Raw genomic sequence first — 18,208 nt, 5'->3', positions numbered from 1 at the left:
TTGTTCCTCAGGGAGAGAGAGCTTCTTCCACAAGCCAAAAAATGCCAGAGAGAGCCCTCTGCTTCACATGCTGGTTTTTTAAGCTTCCCCTAAGATTTTAAAATTGGCCAGGAAAAAAAAAAAGTTTTAAATAATTAGGTAGAAACAAAATACATAAAAAGTAGATGGAATAAAACAGCCTGAGTCACTCATAAGGGCTCCTATAGAAGGTTGCATTTAAATAGTCTTTTTTTTTTTTTTTTTAAACTCACATGTTCTTAGTATCAGTTCTAAAACAGAAGAGAAGCCAGGGCTAAGCAAGTAAGGTTAAGTGACTTGTCCAGGTTCACACTGCTAGGAAGTGTTTGCGACCAAATTTGAACCCAAGTGCTCTTCACTCCAGGCCTAAATTGAGTCATAAAGGAATTCAGGGATTCCAAGAGGCAAAACACTTAAGGCATGAGAAGCAACAGCCATTGCAAAAGCATGGAGAGTAGAGATGAAGTTATGTGCAAGGAACAGCAAGTAAATCAACATGGCTGAATGATATATTATTGAAAATAAATGAAATGAAGCAAATACAAGAATTCTGAAAAGGTGTTCAGGTTGTGAAGATCTTTAAAAGCCAAATAAAGGGGCAGCTGGGTAGCTCAGTGGAGTGAGAGTCAGGCCTAGAGACAGGAGGTCCTAGGTTCAAACCCGGCCTCAGCCACTTCCCAGCTGTGTGACCCTGGGCAGGTCACTTGACCCCCATTGCCCACCCTTACCACTCTTCCACCTATGAGACAATACACTGAAAGTACAAGGGTTTAAAAAAAAAAGCCAAATAAAGGAGTTTAATATTTCATCCTGGAAGTGCTAGGCATTAACCACTGGAATTTATTGAATACAGAGGGATGGGCTTAGTGGGGAGGGAAAAGACATGATCAGACCAAAGCTTCAGAAAATCACTTTGGCAGATAAGTGAAGAATGGAAGTTGTTGAGAGATTTAAGGTTGGCAGACCCATGAGATGGCTGTTATAGTTGTGAAAGAGAATTCTTTACTCTATTATCCATTCTGAGTTTACACTAACATAAGTACCCCTATACTTAGCACCTAAACTAGACTGAAGACAGGAGTAACTTTTGAAATGAATCAACAAAAGATTATATGCCCTACTTAGTACTAGGTGAGAAGCTATCAAGATACATAGAGAAATTCAATCAAATCAGAAAATTGTGAATCTTTTTGATGAGAACTTAACCTTCAGAAGGTGAGAAGTTGATCCTATAGACACTGCCCCCTGGGAAGTGCTAGGCAATTTGGAAACTGTGATTGGCCCCTGTGAAGAGGGGAAGGGATAAGAAGTCACCATAAAAAGCAACCCCCAAACTCCTTCAGGGTAGATTTGTCTTTGAGAAGATAGTCTGAAGAGACTGTCTTCTGGAGATAGTCTTATACAGTCTTCAAGGGTGTGTTGCTAGAGAATACAGCTTGGATTGTATTCTCAGAGCTCAGCTTCTACTTGGACTCTGACTCTTGGATTACTTTGTTTTGGGTGAGTAAAAGGCTGACCCCTTTCCTAGCTTCTGGAGAGACTAGCTTCCATCTTGGAAGAGGTCACGTGGTTACTCACTACCAACCTTCCTGGTTGAGAGCTAATTAATCTCTGCCTGGATTAAGCAGACCTGGAGCAAAACATTTAGGATGATAGGATAAATAACTTCTGTATCCCCCTCACATTTCTCTTCTTTATTGTTTCTGCTCTATTTGTAAATAAATTTCTGATGCAAGATATAATAAATACTGGCGACCACATAATTTCACATAATTTACAAGCCTTTCAATATGATATCAGTCATATATATGCAAATGGATTGGTGGGTCAGTGTAAGGAGGGATAGGAATAAGAGAGAACAAAAACAAATTTAGCTTCAGAAACAGTTTAAGTAAACTCAGTTGGGCTAACCTTTCAAGAAAGACAAGGCAACTGGCAAACACTCTTTCCATTTGTTAATAAGCACTTCTATTCTTAATTCCAAGCAAGCTTGGAATTCCAAGGAACCAAAATTTGTCCAGGATAATCATATGATTATAGCTCAAGTCTACTCATATACATTCTCTTCTTTTATTTTCAGTTCAACCATGGTCACCTGGCAAAAGTCTAAAGGTTTTCAAGGGCCTCTCTGGATTTTTTTTATTTCCTGTTGACACAGAAGGGAAAATAATTCATTGTACTTCCCAAGCAGAAATAGTTCATAGAAATCTTTTTCTTGACAAGCCTATGGGAACACCGGCTCAAAAAGAATAGCAGTCCCCACCACTTGAATTTGAGAAATCTATTCCTCTCAGAGCAAAGCAGCTAGGTACCAGAGGGAAGTACCATATTCATCTTCTCCTGTATTTCTCTTGACAGATGGTCTTCAGTTAGCTATTCCTACAACTCAAGGTCAGAGTAAGCACCTAACAAATTCAACAAATATTTATTAAGCACCTGCTCTCTACCAAGTTTACTAATACCAAGTGAGTTAGGCACAAAATAAGAGATATATATTCACCAAATGTGTTTCTCCCTGTCATGAAGGATGATCTGTTGCTGAATTCAGATTCCTTTGATGTTTCTGGCTGCAGCTGACATAATGCTAATTTGCATCAAGCTACTCTATCTTGGAATGTTTCCTATTTTTGTTCTTTAAGTCATAAATTGAAGATAATGATAAACTGGAGGGAGTGGATGGTGGTAGAAGATTTAGAGAAGACCAATGAAAATCTCAGGTGGATTACAATGATACATTCAAGCCCTCTGTGCCTCAGTTTCCCATCAGTAAAAAGAGCAGATTGGACTAGCTACCCTCTGGGGTTCCTTCCAGCTCTAGATTCATAATTCTAGGTGATTTCTAGATTGTATTTATTAGCAAAGATACTAGAGTTCCTTTTAAGATCAGATTCAAATTCCAGAAACAATGCCTGAAATTCTCTCTTCTTTTCTGCCCTTCTTAACACTCCCTTTGGGAGAGAAGAAACTTTGTGGTTTCCTCTTAGAGAGATAAAGATACAATTATTCAACAACACTGCCTCCATGTATCCTCAGTTGCTTTTCTTTCATTTGAAGAAAAGGGAAAATGAAAACTCCCAATTCTCTTGGCAGTGCTGATCTTTATTCACACAGAACAAGTCAGGTAAAGAGACCTCAAAGTGTTAGCAATTGGTCAAGATTCACTCAAATTAAGTTATTTCTATAAAGAATAAAACCAATAAATTCATCCTCTTCCCTCTTCACAATATTTGGAGGAGGTGGGGAGAGGAAAGAAATGTTTTTTTGTGTTTCTCTTTAATGCAACCAACACATTAAAAGAACATTTAGAAAAGTACTTGGCCCAGCAATCCTCCTAGAGGAATCAGTCTTTTCTCTCTTTCATAGGAGAGTAATAAAAACAATTTAGGGAAGTTGAAGAATATGAAAGCATCTAATACAATGCAGAGAATCAATTGGAAGAGTCAGGATTAGACTCTGGAGTTCAGATTCTCATACCCATGACTATGACTAAGTAACTCAGGTGATACTATCCAAGAGTGCCAAATGGATAAACAAAATGAAATAATATGGATTTCCTTTAATTTTTCTCATTAAAAGGTTTGTGAAATGCTTAAGTGCTTGTTTGCATGTGTAAAGGAAAAAGAAAAGTAGGGGAAATTAGCACATTCTAACTCAATAAAACAGCTAACTGTGGTATTACACAAAGGCCTAAAAAAAATTAAAGAGAGGGCAAAGGGAGGAATCTCTTGATATCAAAATTCCAAATCTTCTGTTTGGTCACTGTTTCCAGGAAAGAATGGGAGGACCAAAAATGGACTTTAGGAATACTGCAAATCTTCAAGTGCTGTATAAAGGGATATTATTATTATTATAGAAAATAAAAAATGTTAAGAATACTTACTAGTAGTCACCAGCCTTCAGTAATGGAGAAAAAAAAATGAGGTCAAAGATGAATCAAGTGAAGGCCTGGGAGTCACACTACAAAACCACTGGTATGCCAAGGCATCATTGTTTTCCTATGACTATTTGGTCTAAACTGGGTTGGCCGAGGAGCAGGAGTCTGGGAGATCCAGGTTATCTGTTAAGACAGTTTGATGGATAGTTTTCTCTAGAAGTAGTCTACTTCATGCCTAAAATGGAAACTATGGGAAATAAGTTATTTGGAGACTTGTGATATTCCAAGAATCCTGGTGCAGTGTCTTTTTCCCAGGGCATGATTTACTGCTCAGGCTTTGTAACTATAATCACAGTCATAGACTAAGTAGTAACCTCCTTTCCATCTCAGAAAAAAAAAAAAAAAAAAGAAGCAAAATTCTATAATCCTTATTGTTTCAAGGTAACTGGGGTCAGCTATTGGGCTTGAATGAAATTCAAATCAAAATATCTTTAAGTAGTGTGACTCAGTCCATAGCATAGTCACACAAGGTTGATGGATACCAGGATACTATTAATACTCTATATTATCTTCATACTATCTACCATCAGAGTAAATCTGAAGCACTGGAAAATGAAATGACTTGTTAATATGGGTATGATAGTGGCACCAACCTAATGGGTAGGGCACTGGACTTGGAGTCAAGAAGATATGGATTCAGGCAGCTAGGTAGCACAGTGGATAGTGTCAGGTCTAGAGAAGAGAGGTCTGGGATTCAAATTTGACCCCAGACATTTCCTAGCTGTGTGATCCTGGGCAAATCACTTAATCCCAATTGCCTAGTCCTTACTGCTCTTCTGCTTAGAGTTGTTTCTAAAGCAAAAAGAGTCCCCCCCCCCCAAAAAAAAGATATGGATTCAGATTCTACCTCAGACTCTTAAGAGTTATATGACCGTGGAACAAATAATTTATCTGCTTTATGCCTCAAATCTCCATCTATAAGATAAGAGTACTAAACTCTATGGTCTCAAAAATCCCTTCTAGCTCTAAATCTATGATCCTACAATCTGTGGGGATTTATTATGAGCATAGATTCTGCTGTCAAAGAAATTCCTGTCCTCTTATTTGCCTGGTTTTATCACAGATAATCTTCCCTGCCAATTACTAATCATGTGACTCTAGAAAAACTAAACCACTTTAAATCTTTGAAATCTTCATCTGAGTAATGAGGATGATACTTGCATTACTGACCTCATAAAGGCCATGAGTAGAATACAAACTCCTTGAGGGTAGGAACTGTTTTATTTTTGTTGTAGTATACCCAATGCTTAGCACAGTGCCTGGCACATAGTAGAAGCTTAATAAACGATTTTTGATTGATTAAGTAAATGTGTGTGATGCACTTTGTAAACCACAAAGGAGTATATAAATATAATTACTATTAAAAAGTAATGGCACCAACCTCATAAGGTCAAATGAGATAATACAGGCAAAGTGCTTTACAAACCTTAGAAAACTATCTAAATGTTATCTTATTAGCATTACTGTTATTATTTTAATCCACTCTAGAGCTTCTCCCTTGGCTCACATTCCCTGTGTTTGCAGAGACAACAAACCCAAGCAGAGATCTAAGCAGTTTAGTGGATTCCAGAGGACCAAAGATTAGTACATGAGGTTAGACTACCCAGGGTAGACATAAACATTTGGTCCACAGGTCCTGACTGCTCAGGTAGGAAGTCATTCTCTGAAGCTATTTATCTGATTGCTTTCTCTTTTGCTGGGTCTTCCTCCAAGGCATATTCTCCAACTGTAGGGGTCCCCCAGGCTCTGTCCTGGATTCCTGACGCTTTTCACTCTATATTATCTTAAGTGGGGATCTTATCTGCTCCTGTGCAAATGATTTCAAGATCAATCTAACCAGCCCAGATCTTTCTGCTGAGATGCAGTCACACATCTCCAACTGCTTCTTTAACACCTCAAATTAGATGTCTTACAGGTATCTCAAATTCACTATGTCCAAAAGAGAATTCACTATCCTTTCCTCCAAACCCAGCCCTTTTCTGAATTTTCTTATTTCTATCATGAACCGCCATCCTTATAGGCACCATGCATCTCTTTCACTCACCTCATGTATGTAATTCATTGGCAAATGGTGTCATTAATACGTTCTCAATATCTCTCCAATATATTGCCTTTTCTCCACGCACACAGCCACAACTCTACTTCAGGCCCTCATCCTCTCTTGCCCAGACTACTGCAATAGCTTTCATACTGGTGGGCTTTAGGTTTCTTTCCACTCCAATTCATTCTCTACTCAGCTGCCAAGGTAATCCCCTTTCTTTCTACCTTTCTAGTCTCTTTCCACCTTGCTCCCATTCACATGTGCCAAAATTAGCAACACTGGTTTACTTGTCAGATCCTCCATCGCCTCCTCTCTTTGCCCTGGCTGCCTCCTATCCTAGAATGTTCTGCCTGTCAATTCTACATTTTAATTTTTCCGGACTCCTTCAAGGCTCAACTCAAATACCCAATTCTCCAGTTACTAATGCCCTTCCCTTTTCCTATTACCTTAATATACTCTGTATGTATCTTGAAATTATCTAGTTACCTACCTGTTGTCTTCCTCAGAAGATAAGCTCAGTGGGGGGCAGGGACTTTTGCTCTTTTTTTTCCCCTTTGCCTTATTAAGCACTTAAATGTTTGAAGCCATGACAAGAAATAGCAAGTAGTCTACTACTATCAAAACCACCCTGAGTCCTGCCTTTTGAAGGTATCATAGGGCCCTGACTCTATTCAGAGATCACAACAGATCAGACTCTCTCACTCAGTATAAAAATAGGCTGATAGGGATTAGGGGCAAATAAAATCACTGTTGGGAACGGAAGGGACAGAGGAGAAATTGGACAGATGGAGAAGGAACAAAGCTTGGGAAGAGAGGAAAATGGGCTGATGGCAGCACTGCAGGTAAATGGTTAGGTACTAGGAGCAGCAGAGGATAAAGAAAGAGTAAGTGCACTGTGCACTGGCTCTCTGGGAGTTGAGAAGCAGGACTGAAAGAAATGGATAACAAAGAATGGGAATGATGCCTGAAGAAAAAGTAACAACAGAAACAAAATCTAAGCAAATATTGAAAAGAAATCCCAAAGAGAAAAAAGGCCAGACAAAAAGTTGATAATACAGTATTAAAAATAAAATAGTAATTTTCATGAAAAAGTCCCAAAGAAGAGAAAGAGTGAAACTATAAGGAAGAAAGATTATTGAACAGGTAAAACAATAGAAGAAACTGAAAACATTTCTTACAGATCAATTCATCAAGAATGCATCACAAATGAGAAAATATCTTTAGAGAACAATAACAAATAAATTATAGCACTTGAGAATCATTTTACTGAGGTCAACATTGTAATTAATAATTATCTGATTGTCTCTGAGGAATCTAATACCAAGATGCAAGAGCTTAGAATAAATAAAAATTATCTAATTAATAATTAAATGGCAATCTGATGAGAATGGACAGTTACAACAAATTTTGTATTCTGATTAAATAATTAAATAAAAATAAATTACAGCTTCCCTGTCAGATTTAAGCTAGCAACTATCCATGAGGTAAGAGAGTAGTTTTTGTCTGTTTGTGGGTGACACTCTTATTTGTTTAAGGTCCCAGAATGCTATAACATCTCCTAAATGTGATCACTTAAAATTTGGCTAAATTACACAAACATACACATAGAAAAAAAAATTAGATAAAGAATGCTTACTTCCCATTGATTTTATATAAATTTATAAATATTTCTATATGTTAGGCAAAAAAATTTAATTATTTGGGGGTTTAGAAATGAATAAGAGACTACCTTTTGGAAAATCTAAAGTGTTTTTAAAGACCTCAAGCCTGAAACAAATACCCTTCTTTTTTAACACTTAATACTCATCTGACTTTGACTTTAGATACTTCCTAGCTTTGTGACTGAGTAAGTAACTGATACTAAGACAGAAGAGGGTTTTTTAAAATATATTCTTCTGGTGATGATGTACAGCTAAATGTCAATCATGGGCCTTTATGGTACTGAAGTTAAGGATCATCCATGTGGTAAAGGAGAGGAACACATTTTGGGTACAAGCAGTCTGAAACTCATTTCAAATAAGGAATTACAAATGACATTTTGATTAGCCAAGAAATCTATGATTAAAAAGAAGATAGGGAGGGGACAGGGTCATTGGATAGAGCCAGGCCTAGAGACAGGAGGTCCTAGGTTCAAATATGACCTCAGATACTTCCTAGATGTATGACCCTGGGGGCAAGTTACTTAACCCCACAACTGCTTAGCCCATACCTTGGAACCAAAACTTAGTATTGATTCTAAGATGGAAGGTAACAGTTTTTTTAAAAAAGAAGACAGACTGTTCAGGTAGGAAGAGCAAGAGATAATTAAATAGATAACCCATTATGCTACATGATACACTTATATACTAATTGTATATCAAAAGGACATTAGGCTAATACCCTGAAAATTGAGTAGAAAACTTACAAGGACACGTGGCTGAGAGTCACAGGATTGACAGGAATACTGAAAAATTATGAGCTACATCATGAGTGAGAATATCAAAAATTATGGTATATGAATATAATGGAGTATCATATTGCTTTAAATCATTAATGAAAAGGGCAATTCAAAGAAACCTGGTCAGACTTGTATGACAAAGCAGAATGAAGTAAACAAAACCAAGAGACGATGATTATAAAATTGTAAATAAAAACAATTTTAAAAGACATCAGAACTCCAGAAGATTATTGGAACATGCATCTTCAGGGTCAATAATATGTCTGTTTTGTTTCTTACAAGGAAGGACTTTAATTTTTCTTGAGGGTAGAGAGGGATATGTTATATGGAAGAGTGAGGGAGTAAGGGGTGACATCAAAAAGAAAAGGTAAGAATGAAAAGCGTTATCCATAAGACATTTTAAAAATATGCATAATCTGGAGGCAACTAGGTGGCTCAGTGGATTGAGAGCCAGGCCTACAGATGGCAGGTCCTAGGTTCAAATCTGATCTCATAAACTTTCTAACTATGTTGCCCTTAACCCCCATTGCCTAACCCTTGCTGTTCTTCTGTCTTAGAACCAATAGGGTTTAAAAAAATAAAAATACAAATGATCAAAATAGAAATTAAGAAGGGGACACAGACAAGCAAGGCAAGTTGGTATCTCTGCACCAAACTGAATAAATACTATTTTTAAAGTGTTACGTAATGAAGTTTCATATGTGAACTCCCTTTTCTATTCTTTATATATGTAAAAGATTATGTTTCAGAAATTCATTATTTAAAAAAATTTTTAAAACACGAAAGAAACTTCTGAAGAGAACAAGAAATGGCAATCTTAAGAGTAATACTTTTCTCTTTTCCTGGCAACTAATATCATCATATATTAGTATATATTTTTAAACCTCTACCTTCCATCTTGGAATCAATCCTATGTATTGGTTCCAAGCCAAAAGAGTGATATGGGCTGGGGAATGCCCAGGATCACACTTCTAGGAAGTATCTGAGATCAGATTTGAACCCAGGACCTCCTTCCTATCTCTAGGCCTGGCTTTCAATCTACTGAGCGAGCCACCTAGTATAATATTTTATAAAATACCTTTACATTCACATTTTCTTTGTTTCTCTAACAATGCTAGGAAAAAAGAGGGCAGATACTGTATTATTATCTCCATTTTTAGAGATGAGGCATAAATAAGGCTCAGAACTAGTGACTGACTTAAGGAGATCAAGTTAAAAACTGAAAATTTGGGTCTTTCTATCTACACCTTGCTGCATAATTCGTACCCAGATTGGAAGCCACAGCCCTAAACGTATGAGGCAAGATGAGTCCTCATCATTAACCTTCTGAGTCAAACCCCTGGTCCTTCTAACTAGCTCAGGGTCTTGGATTTACCAAGCATAAAAGAGCAGCAAACTCCCAGGAAGCCTGTGTTCAAAACTGATTCTCTATCTCCCCCTGGTGGCAGATTTTTAAATTCGCATGCTTATGGTTAAGCCTTTGGAAGATATTTGAAACCTACAGCAAAGCACTTTGACAGTATACATACTGATCTATCACTGAGAAGTGGGGGAATGATCTCTAGCTTCCCTGTTTTGATACTGATGACCACCTCCCCAGATGACTGTCTTCCTTCAGCTTGTGAGTTCACCCTTTCAAGTGCTCTACAGCATCCTTTCTGTTTAAAAAAAATTTTTTTAATTAAAAAAAAAAACACACACACACACACAAACACACCACAAACCTTCCTACTTCTATTCCTCATTCAATTCTGTAAGCAAATTGATTTATATCCCTTAAGATTCTGTCCCTCACCTGCTCCTCTATACAAATGATGGTCAAATCTATCTTTGGCTCTGATCTGTCTTGGAACCTTCAAATATATATTTCTAACTTGCCATTGAACAACTTAATCCCCACCCCCATATGCTTTCAGCACCTCAAAATCAATGTTGTCAAAACCAGATTTCCCGTGACCCCCCAAAAAACTAATTGTTTTCACCTCTTCTAGCAATGTTGCCTCTTCTTCTAGTCACTAAACTAACTCTTCCTTCACCTCTCACATTCTGGGAGTCCTTCTGAATCTTAAGATATCTCCCACAAATGTCCCCTCCCTTTCAATTCCCATTGCTCGCATTCCAATTACTGTTCCTCATTATTAATCTGAGAAAACCATTTTCTAGACCTCTTTGGGTTCTCACACTATGACTAGAATAATCTTTATGCACAATCTGATAATGTTGCTCATCTGCCCCAGAATGAATAAATTTGGTAGAATAGGATTATGGAGGGGCCTTGTCTCCTCCATAATCTTCTGCCACGTATTAGTTTTAGCCTTCTCATACAACAGCTCCCTGGATGCAATCTGTACACATACCTTGTGCATGCCTACTTTCCTGTGTGTAAATAGAAATTTTGTAACCCTGAACTACATTACCCAGAATCCTTATCCTTTCCTCCACATAACATCCTCACGTTTTGTAAATAAGAGGGGTGGAACTCCGCCCATGCTCTCTCTTCTCTGGCAGTGCTGCACTCTCCTCTCCAGCATGTGTGGTCTGGGGAAACTTTTTTCTTTTCCTGAGGCTGCTGCTTTCATCTTGCTTCGAGTTATTATTAATAAACTTTATAAAATATAATACTTGGAGTACTGGATATTAATTTTTAATCTTACACCTGCCTCAGCTTAAAGTCTGAAATGCCCTCTTCCTCTTCACCTCCCCTATCTCTTCCTGTTAAAAACCTCCACACCTTTCAACATCCAAATTAAAAGCCAGTTTCCTTATGAAACCGCCCCTAATGTAACCCCAGTTAGAAAAGATTTTATTTCCTCTGGCCTTGCATAGACTTTTGCATCTTTCCTGTTTACTTACATGCTAAGTTTCATGAGGGCAGGGCTAAGATTTGTCTTTGTCTCTTCCTCCAGCACATGTTCAATATGTGAATGCTAACTAAGTGTTTGCTGAATGGCTAATTTGAATCTCAGGGTTACTTTCATTATATATATATATATATATATATATATATGATACTACTTTGCTCTAAAGTTGGTTTTTCAAAGAATTAATGAGCCAGGTTCCATTATATCAACAGATCCAAAATCTCACTCTTCAGTGATACAGAATGCAACCTATCCATGCTATGTAAGTATATGTTTTCAAAATTTTCAAATAAAAGATCTACCCAATTCACTCAAGACCTTTCTTTGGTTCTTTTAGTATTTTTTTTTGTATACTTGTGCAACATTTAATTTTCCCATATATTATCATTCACTTTTCTTTTAAATCCTTATCTTCTGTCTTAGCACCAATGTACAGTATTGGTTTCAAGGCAGAAGAGCGATAAGGGTAGGCAACTGGGATTAAGTGATTTACTCCGAGTCACACAGCTTAAATCTCCATCTAGAAACAACTACAAACTTGAGTCCTTGCTGAGAATTTCTTCATTGCATAATATATTCATTCAGCTCACTGAAAGATGAAAGATTAAGTTTTTTGGTAATGAACTTCTTTAGATGCTGAGTAGCAGATTCATTTTGGTTTTGATTGTAATTTGTTGCTATTCATTCCAGGCAGATGCTTACCTGGTCATCACTTCTGTGACAGTCATTATCCTCTTATTGCTTTTCTTCTGATGTTTCTTTGTTGAAACTGTCATTGGCTTTTGTTTCACCATTCCGATGTGAGACTAAGTGTTGCTTTGTATAGCAAGTCTCTCCTTTGATGTCTCCAGGTACTTCCATTGCCAATTTGTGATAGAATTCCCCATTTCCTCATTTCTGTTTCTTGGAGGCCTGGTACCAATTTGTAAACAATATCTTGCATTGTCCAGTCATGATCAATGTATCAATGTATTGCAGTGGATGACTATGATGAATTCTATACATAGGGCAAGTGTTATTTTCTTCCAAATACTTTACCTGGCAACATCTACAGAAGGTATGCAAACATTCCATTTACAGGGGTAGCATCAATTAGGTATCCATTGCACAGGCAGCATGTGATATGGCAATTATGTCCCAAAGCTTAATCTTTCTGGTCATCATCTTTGGTGCCTCTTCTAGATGTTTTCTGTGTCTTCAGTTTGTCTTCTCTTTGGGTTTTTAGGCTACTGGCTTTACTCTGTTATTACAGGTAGTCTGTCTTAGTCTGTGTTCTGGCTCTTCACTCTTGCTCCCTTCATCTGTCCTTGTTTATTTTTCATTTTCTAGCAGACAGACTGGAATCTCATGATACATTCTGGAAACTAAGGACCAGGAATTGGGTTAGGTAATCAGACTTTAAAAACTAATCTTCATTTTATTTGTATACTGATGGCAGTATACCACTTCACTCAGCTTTGTGATATCTTGTGCAGCTTTGTAAGCTTCAAGTTGTCAACTGGTGGGGTCAGGCACGGGGGCCACATGGGGAGGGAGGAGGTGGAACCATTCCCTTTGGTTCTCCCTGAAAAGCCCACTGGTCTTTAAAAAATTTTAATTAGTATCAAATTGTTTTGATGAAAAGTATCACAAACAATACCTACTATTGTTGGGCCCTCTTCTTCTCAGCTTTTTTCCTTTGAGAATTTTGACTATCTTCCAAATAAATTTTAGGATTTTTTTTCAGTTGAATAAAGTAATTTTTTGCTTGTTTGTCTATTTTTATTCCTAAAGAATATTTGGTAGTTGTATTCATAGAGTGTATGTTCTTATGTGTATCTAGCAGGTAGACAACCAAATATTCTATGTATCTTTTAGATTTATTTTTAATAGAATTTCTCTCTTTCCTTATGAATTTTGTTGGTAGTATACAGAAAAGCTGACGGATTTGTGTGGGCTGATTTTATAATTCCTCCACTTCAGTGAAGTCAGTCTCAATTTTTGGTTCAATCATTAGAGTTTTCTAAGAAAAACATATCTGTAAAAAAGCGATAATTTTGTTTCCTCTTTGACTATACTCATTTCCTCAATTTCTGTTTCTTGACTTATTTCTAGAACTAGCATTTAGAACACTATATCAAGCAGTAGTGTTGATAATGGATAGCCTTCCTTTATGGTTGTTCTTAATGGAAAACATTTCTTCAAGAAAAGGTCCATTTACCACACTTGTACAACCCAGTGGAATTGCTTGTCGGCTCTGGGAGGGGGAAGGGAAGAGGGAAGGAAAAGAAAGTGAATCATGTAAATATGGAAAAATATTTTAAAATAAATAAAATTTTAGAGTTCCATTTATTCCTATGGTTATTAGTAATTTTAGGTCATTTTCAATTAACAATCTAATTGGATCCTACCTAGTATTTGTTTTGGAAGAATGCCTCAAATATCTTTCTCATTGAATATCTTTTTTTATTGGAAATTAAGCTCAGATTTGCAGGCTAAATCATTTGGCGTTGTATCTTAAAGATTCTTTATTTTTCTGAATACATTTATCTCTGCAGTTTCTGGTGGGTACAGAAAAGAAATCTTATTCAAATTTCCTCTTTTTTTTAAAAATTAGGGATCTTTTCTCCTGATTGCCTGTAGAATTAATCTCAATAGCTGGAATTGCTAAATATAACCAATATGTGACTTGCAGTTTGAAACAAAGGTGTTTTTTTTGTGGGGAGGGGGTGATCTCTTTGAATACTTTGTTTTTTGTACTCCAAAATCAGTACACTTTTCTTCTATTATTTCTTGCAAAATGGTATTGAGAATTTTTTGGCTTGTCATATTCTTCTGAGAGTCTTATAATCCTTATGTTATTTCTTCACATCCCACTGTCAAGGTGTTTTGCTTATATAAGGATTGCATTGTTCTTTTAACATTATTGTTTCTTGCTTCTCTTCCTATGAATAGTCTTTCATGTCAGTATATTCATATTCTCTTGTTCTTTTCTCTTTTAGTTCTTTAGAGACTCTTCACAATGGATTCAAGTTTTTCTAATTTGGTAATTGTTTCTGTTGTTCAAGTCATAAATTCTGCCATTTGTTCCTTTTAATTTCTGATTTAAATTTTAAATTAAGATTTTGATTTCTCTCAAACCATTCAGGAATATTCTGCTGCATTCTAGGATCTCCTTAAGTCTTAGTTTAATTTCCTTTTTCTTAAAACAAACTATTTGCAGTCTTTTAGATAGCTTGGTAGTCATTTTCCTTTTTGATTTTAGTATTTTCCTTGGTGATTTATCTTTATGTGCTCCAGGTTTTTTTTAACTGTTTTTCCACTCCTGAGATATTTGGTGGATTCAGTCTTTTTTTCCTTTATTTTTCAAATGAGATGATATTTGTAAAATACCTGGCACAGTGCTTGAGACACAGTAGAAGCTATATAAATGCTATATAAAGCTATTATCACAATTATTATTATTCCTTTCTCCTCTTACTGATAGAGAGTAAGACATAAGACTATTGCTCTTAGAAGCTAAACCTGAAAGCTGCTTCAGCCTTCTCCCAAGTTAAGGAATTAACTTTTTACCCCAAATGACTTTTGGGGATATAGGACTGGCCCTGATTAGATGCCAATCCTCTTTACCCCCATATAACTCCACAACCTGTTGCTTTCCCCCAGATCCCTCCATTGTTAAGTTCTTTGGCTGAACATGGCTGTCCCAGCCAAAGTGCAATCCTACCCTTCTCTAGCTCCAACTCTTTTTCCTCTACAAGTGGCTGGGTAGAGCTGAAGTCTGCAGTTTGTTGCCACAAAAAAGGTGACAAGGCAGAGTGTGCCAGCAGACACTGCAGCAGCAGGAAAACTGCTGAATGAATCTCAGAGCACGAGTCAGGTTGGGTCCTAGTAGAAGCAAAGTGGCTGGACAACTTGTGATATGTGAGCTTAAAGTAGTGTTGTGACCACAAGCAAGAAAAATGTATATACAATAACTACAACAATATCAATAGAAACCAGACAGACAGACAGACAGACAGACAGACACACACACACACACACACACACACACACAGATGTTTCAATAGGGGACAACAATTCAACTAAATCAACAAAACTGGGGGGTGGGGGAAGCATCCATAATACTCAGTTGGGTGTTCAAGGGCAAAAGGCAGAAAGACATTTCCAAGGCAACTAAACAATGACAAGTCTGGATAACTCAAAGAATGTTCATGCCATTAAAAGAAATCAGGAAATTAGAAAGGAGAACCCAGTTGGTGGATGAAGAATTTTATTTTAAATATGCTGAATTATTTCTTAAACGCTAATTGTGGAAATTGAACTAAGAAGGAGAACATAATAAAAAGTAACAAGGACCTATATTTATAGCACAATAAGTGGTACAAAATACTTTCTTCATAATTACCCAAAAGTAAGAGTGTTGTTATTCCTATTTCACAGAGGATAAAACTGAAGCCCAAATAAGTTAAATAATCATCTATGCTTGTAATTGTCAGGACCTGGGAAAAGAACCCAGAACTCTTGGCCCATACTCAAAAAGCTTCAATTTTAGCAGAGAAGCTTAAAAGTAAGGATGTGCTAGACAATCCAGGCTCTTCTCTCCTGTCTTACTAACATACTACACCTTGTTTTCTACCATTACTGGGGTTTTTCCCCTTTTCTAATTTTTTATCTCAATTTCCTGTATTGATTTCCAAATCAGGTCATGAACAAGTTGAAACCAATGCTCAAACTACAAAAGACACATTGGACAGAATGAACCTTCAATCAGGGACAATAAAGGCAGGGTTTCCTTAGCATCTGAGACTCAAAAGCAAAAGAAATCATATTCATTCATCTAGAGCTGGAAAAGACATCAAAAGCCATATAGTCCTCATTGTCCCTTTAAGTAATTTATTCATGTCATCAAGTATAATAGCATATATTTCTTTACAAACCTTTTCAAGTTAACTTTTGTAGCTCTGTAACTTATTCTGCAATGGTTCCTATAATCTCTGGGGGAGTTTTATCTAATGTCTTTGAATCAATACATGATATCATTTCCAAGACAGAAGAGCAGTTAAGGGATAGGCAACTGGGGTTGAGTGACTTGCCCAGAGTCACATAGCTAGGAAATGTCTTAGGCCAGATTTGAACCCAGGATCTCCTGTCTCCAGCCCTGGTGTTCTACCCACTGGGCCAACTAAGTTCCCTGGTTACCTATAATCTTTAAACACAGATATAGTAAAGAGAATGGCTGGCTGTATTGGGAAGTAAGCAAGATAACACAATACCTCCTAATTTCTAAAATGTTCTCTGCAAAAGGAAAACAGAATCATGAATGCAGGAATCCTCATACCTAGGTGTAATCTGACACAAACTTGCTTTTCTACCATTTTTCTGTTTGCTTACATATAACATGCCAAGTCTCATCTTGTAAGAAATTTTGTCTTTATATGAATTCTGTACATAATGTAAAAAGGGAAAGGATCATTTTCTTTACTATCAAACCAAAAAATGGTTATCTGTCACAGAACTGTAACATGAACATGACAACCTTAGAGGCTATAGAAAGGGCAATGAGTCCTTTATTCCCCCGAGAATCCTTAATTTCTAGGAATGTTACAGTGTCTCCTCATAATTTCCTTCTCAACTGGGTACAAGACTAAGTAATCACTGTGTTTGATCTTACCACTATTTAATTTTTTCCTGTAAGTCAGTGTACAATTAATACATGAAAGTTCTGTGATTGCATGGTATGGAAACTAATACCAGTACAGGTTTCAACTACTTAGTGGATGAATCTTAAAGACCAAACAATAGTATAATTGTAGTAGCCATGCCTGGAGGCCATGAAGAGTTGAGTACCTCAAACTTTAGTGGTAAAGAATAGAGTGTGGAGGATTATAGACATATAATAATACATGTTTTATCAGACCCAGTTGATGTGTTGGTTGTTTTTTCTAAACTTTTTTCTCCTCTTAAATTTAAAAAATTTTTAAATTTAATTTAATTTAATAAATTTTATAAGAGATGGCTTGATGACTAGGGAAGGAGAGAAAAAAGGTATTTAGAAATGAAAGATACACAATCAAAGGTACTAATAAAGCTAAAAATCAGAGAAAGCTAAGTGGCTCAGGTGAGACATATCAAACTATTTAGGGGAAATGCTGCTAGCCCCTTAAATTGTAAAATAACACCGTAGTAGTGAAATGCTCAAAAATCCATCAAGTGAAATGCAAGAAAAGATTGTTTTAGAGATATGTGAAGGCTCAGGTCCAGCAACCAGCTCATCTTCTGGATTAAAACTATTATTCTACTTAATGTTTGTTTGAATAGTTACTGTTTCCACTTGGGACAGTTAGCATATCAAAATGTTGATCACTGAGCCTGGCAATGTGATAAATTATGTTTGTGCTCATACCTTAATCCCTAAGGCTATTAGCACTCAATATTATTAGAATTCCTAATGAAGATAATTATAAATATACAAACTATTAAGAAGTGTCATGGCAAGAACAATCTGCTAACCTGCAAATTAACTAATGTCTATGTACAGCCTAAGTTTCAATAGGTTCCAACTGTTAAATATAATCATCATGAGTTATGAAAATATATACTTTTCCTCCCCACCCACCTTCTATAACCAGATTCCTATAGGAATACTACTATTGATAAAAACTCCTAAAGCCCAATTCAAAGCCAGTGTTAATTTAGTAGTTAATTAGTAGTCTTCCCTATTCTGCCCATATATATTAGCCCATATAAATTAGCATATAATATATATATATATCACTAAAAAAAAGCACCCACAAAAATATTAGTCCATTCTAATTCTGATTTTCCTACAGCTTCTCAATCTCTCATTAGAGTTCACTCTCAGGGATTTGGATTGTTGTCTCTTCTAGTCCCTGTCATCCTTTAGGAGTGGTGGGCCCCAAGAGCACATGAGAGCT

The 18,208-nt window shown here is 36.5% G+C and overlaps 1 protein-coding gene and 1 pseudogene across 2 annotated transcripts in view; both read right to left on the bottom strand.

The window, feature by feature from the left end:
* DCAF5 (DDB1 and CUL4 associated factor 5) overlaps positions 1–18,208 on the bottom strand; it is a 143,606-nt gene that overhangs the window by 70,778 nt on the left and 54,620 nt on the right. The gene's annotated exons all lie outside the window — the stretch shown is intronic.
* Positions 11,781–13,360, bottom strand: LOC123236605 (annotated as a pseudogene).

This window comes from Gracilinanus agilis, chromosome 2 (assembly GCF_016433145.1).
Source record: "Gracilinanus agilis isolate LMUSP501 chromosome 2, AgileGrace, whole genome shotgun sequence".
In the NCBI taxonomy this organism is placed as follows: Eukaryota; Metazoa; Chordata; class Mammalia; order Didelphimorphia; family Didelphidae; genus Gracilinanus; species Gracilinanus agilis.
The sequence above is the reverse complement of the archived record's forward strand: the minus strand, read 5'-3'. Positions and strand labels throughout refer to the sequence as shown.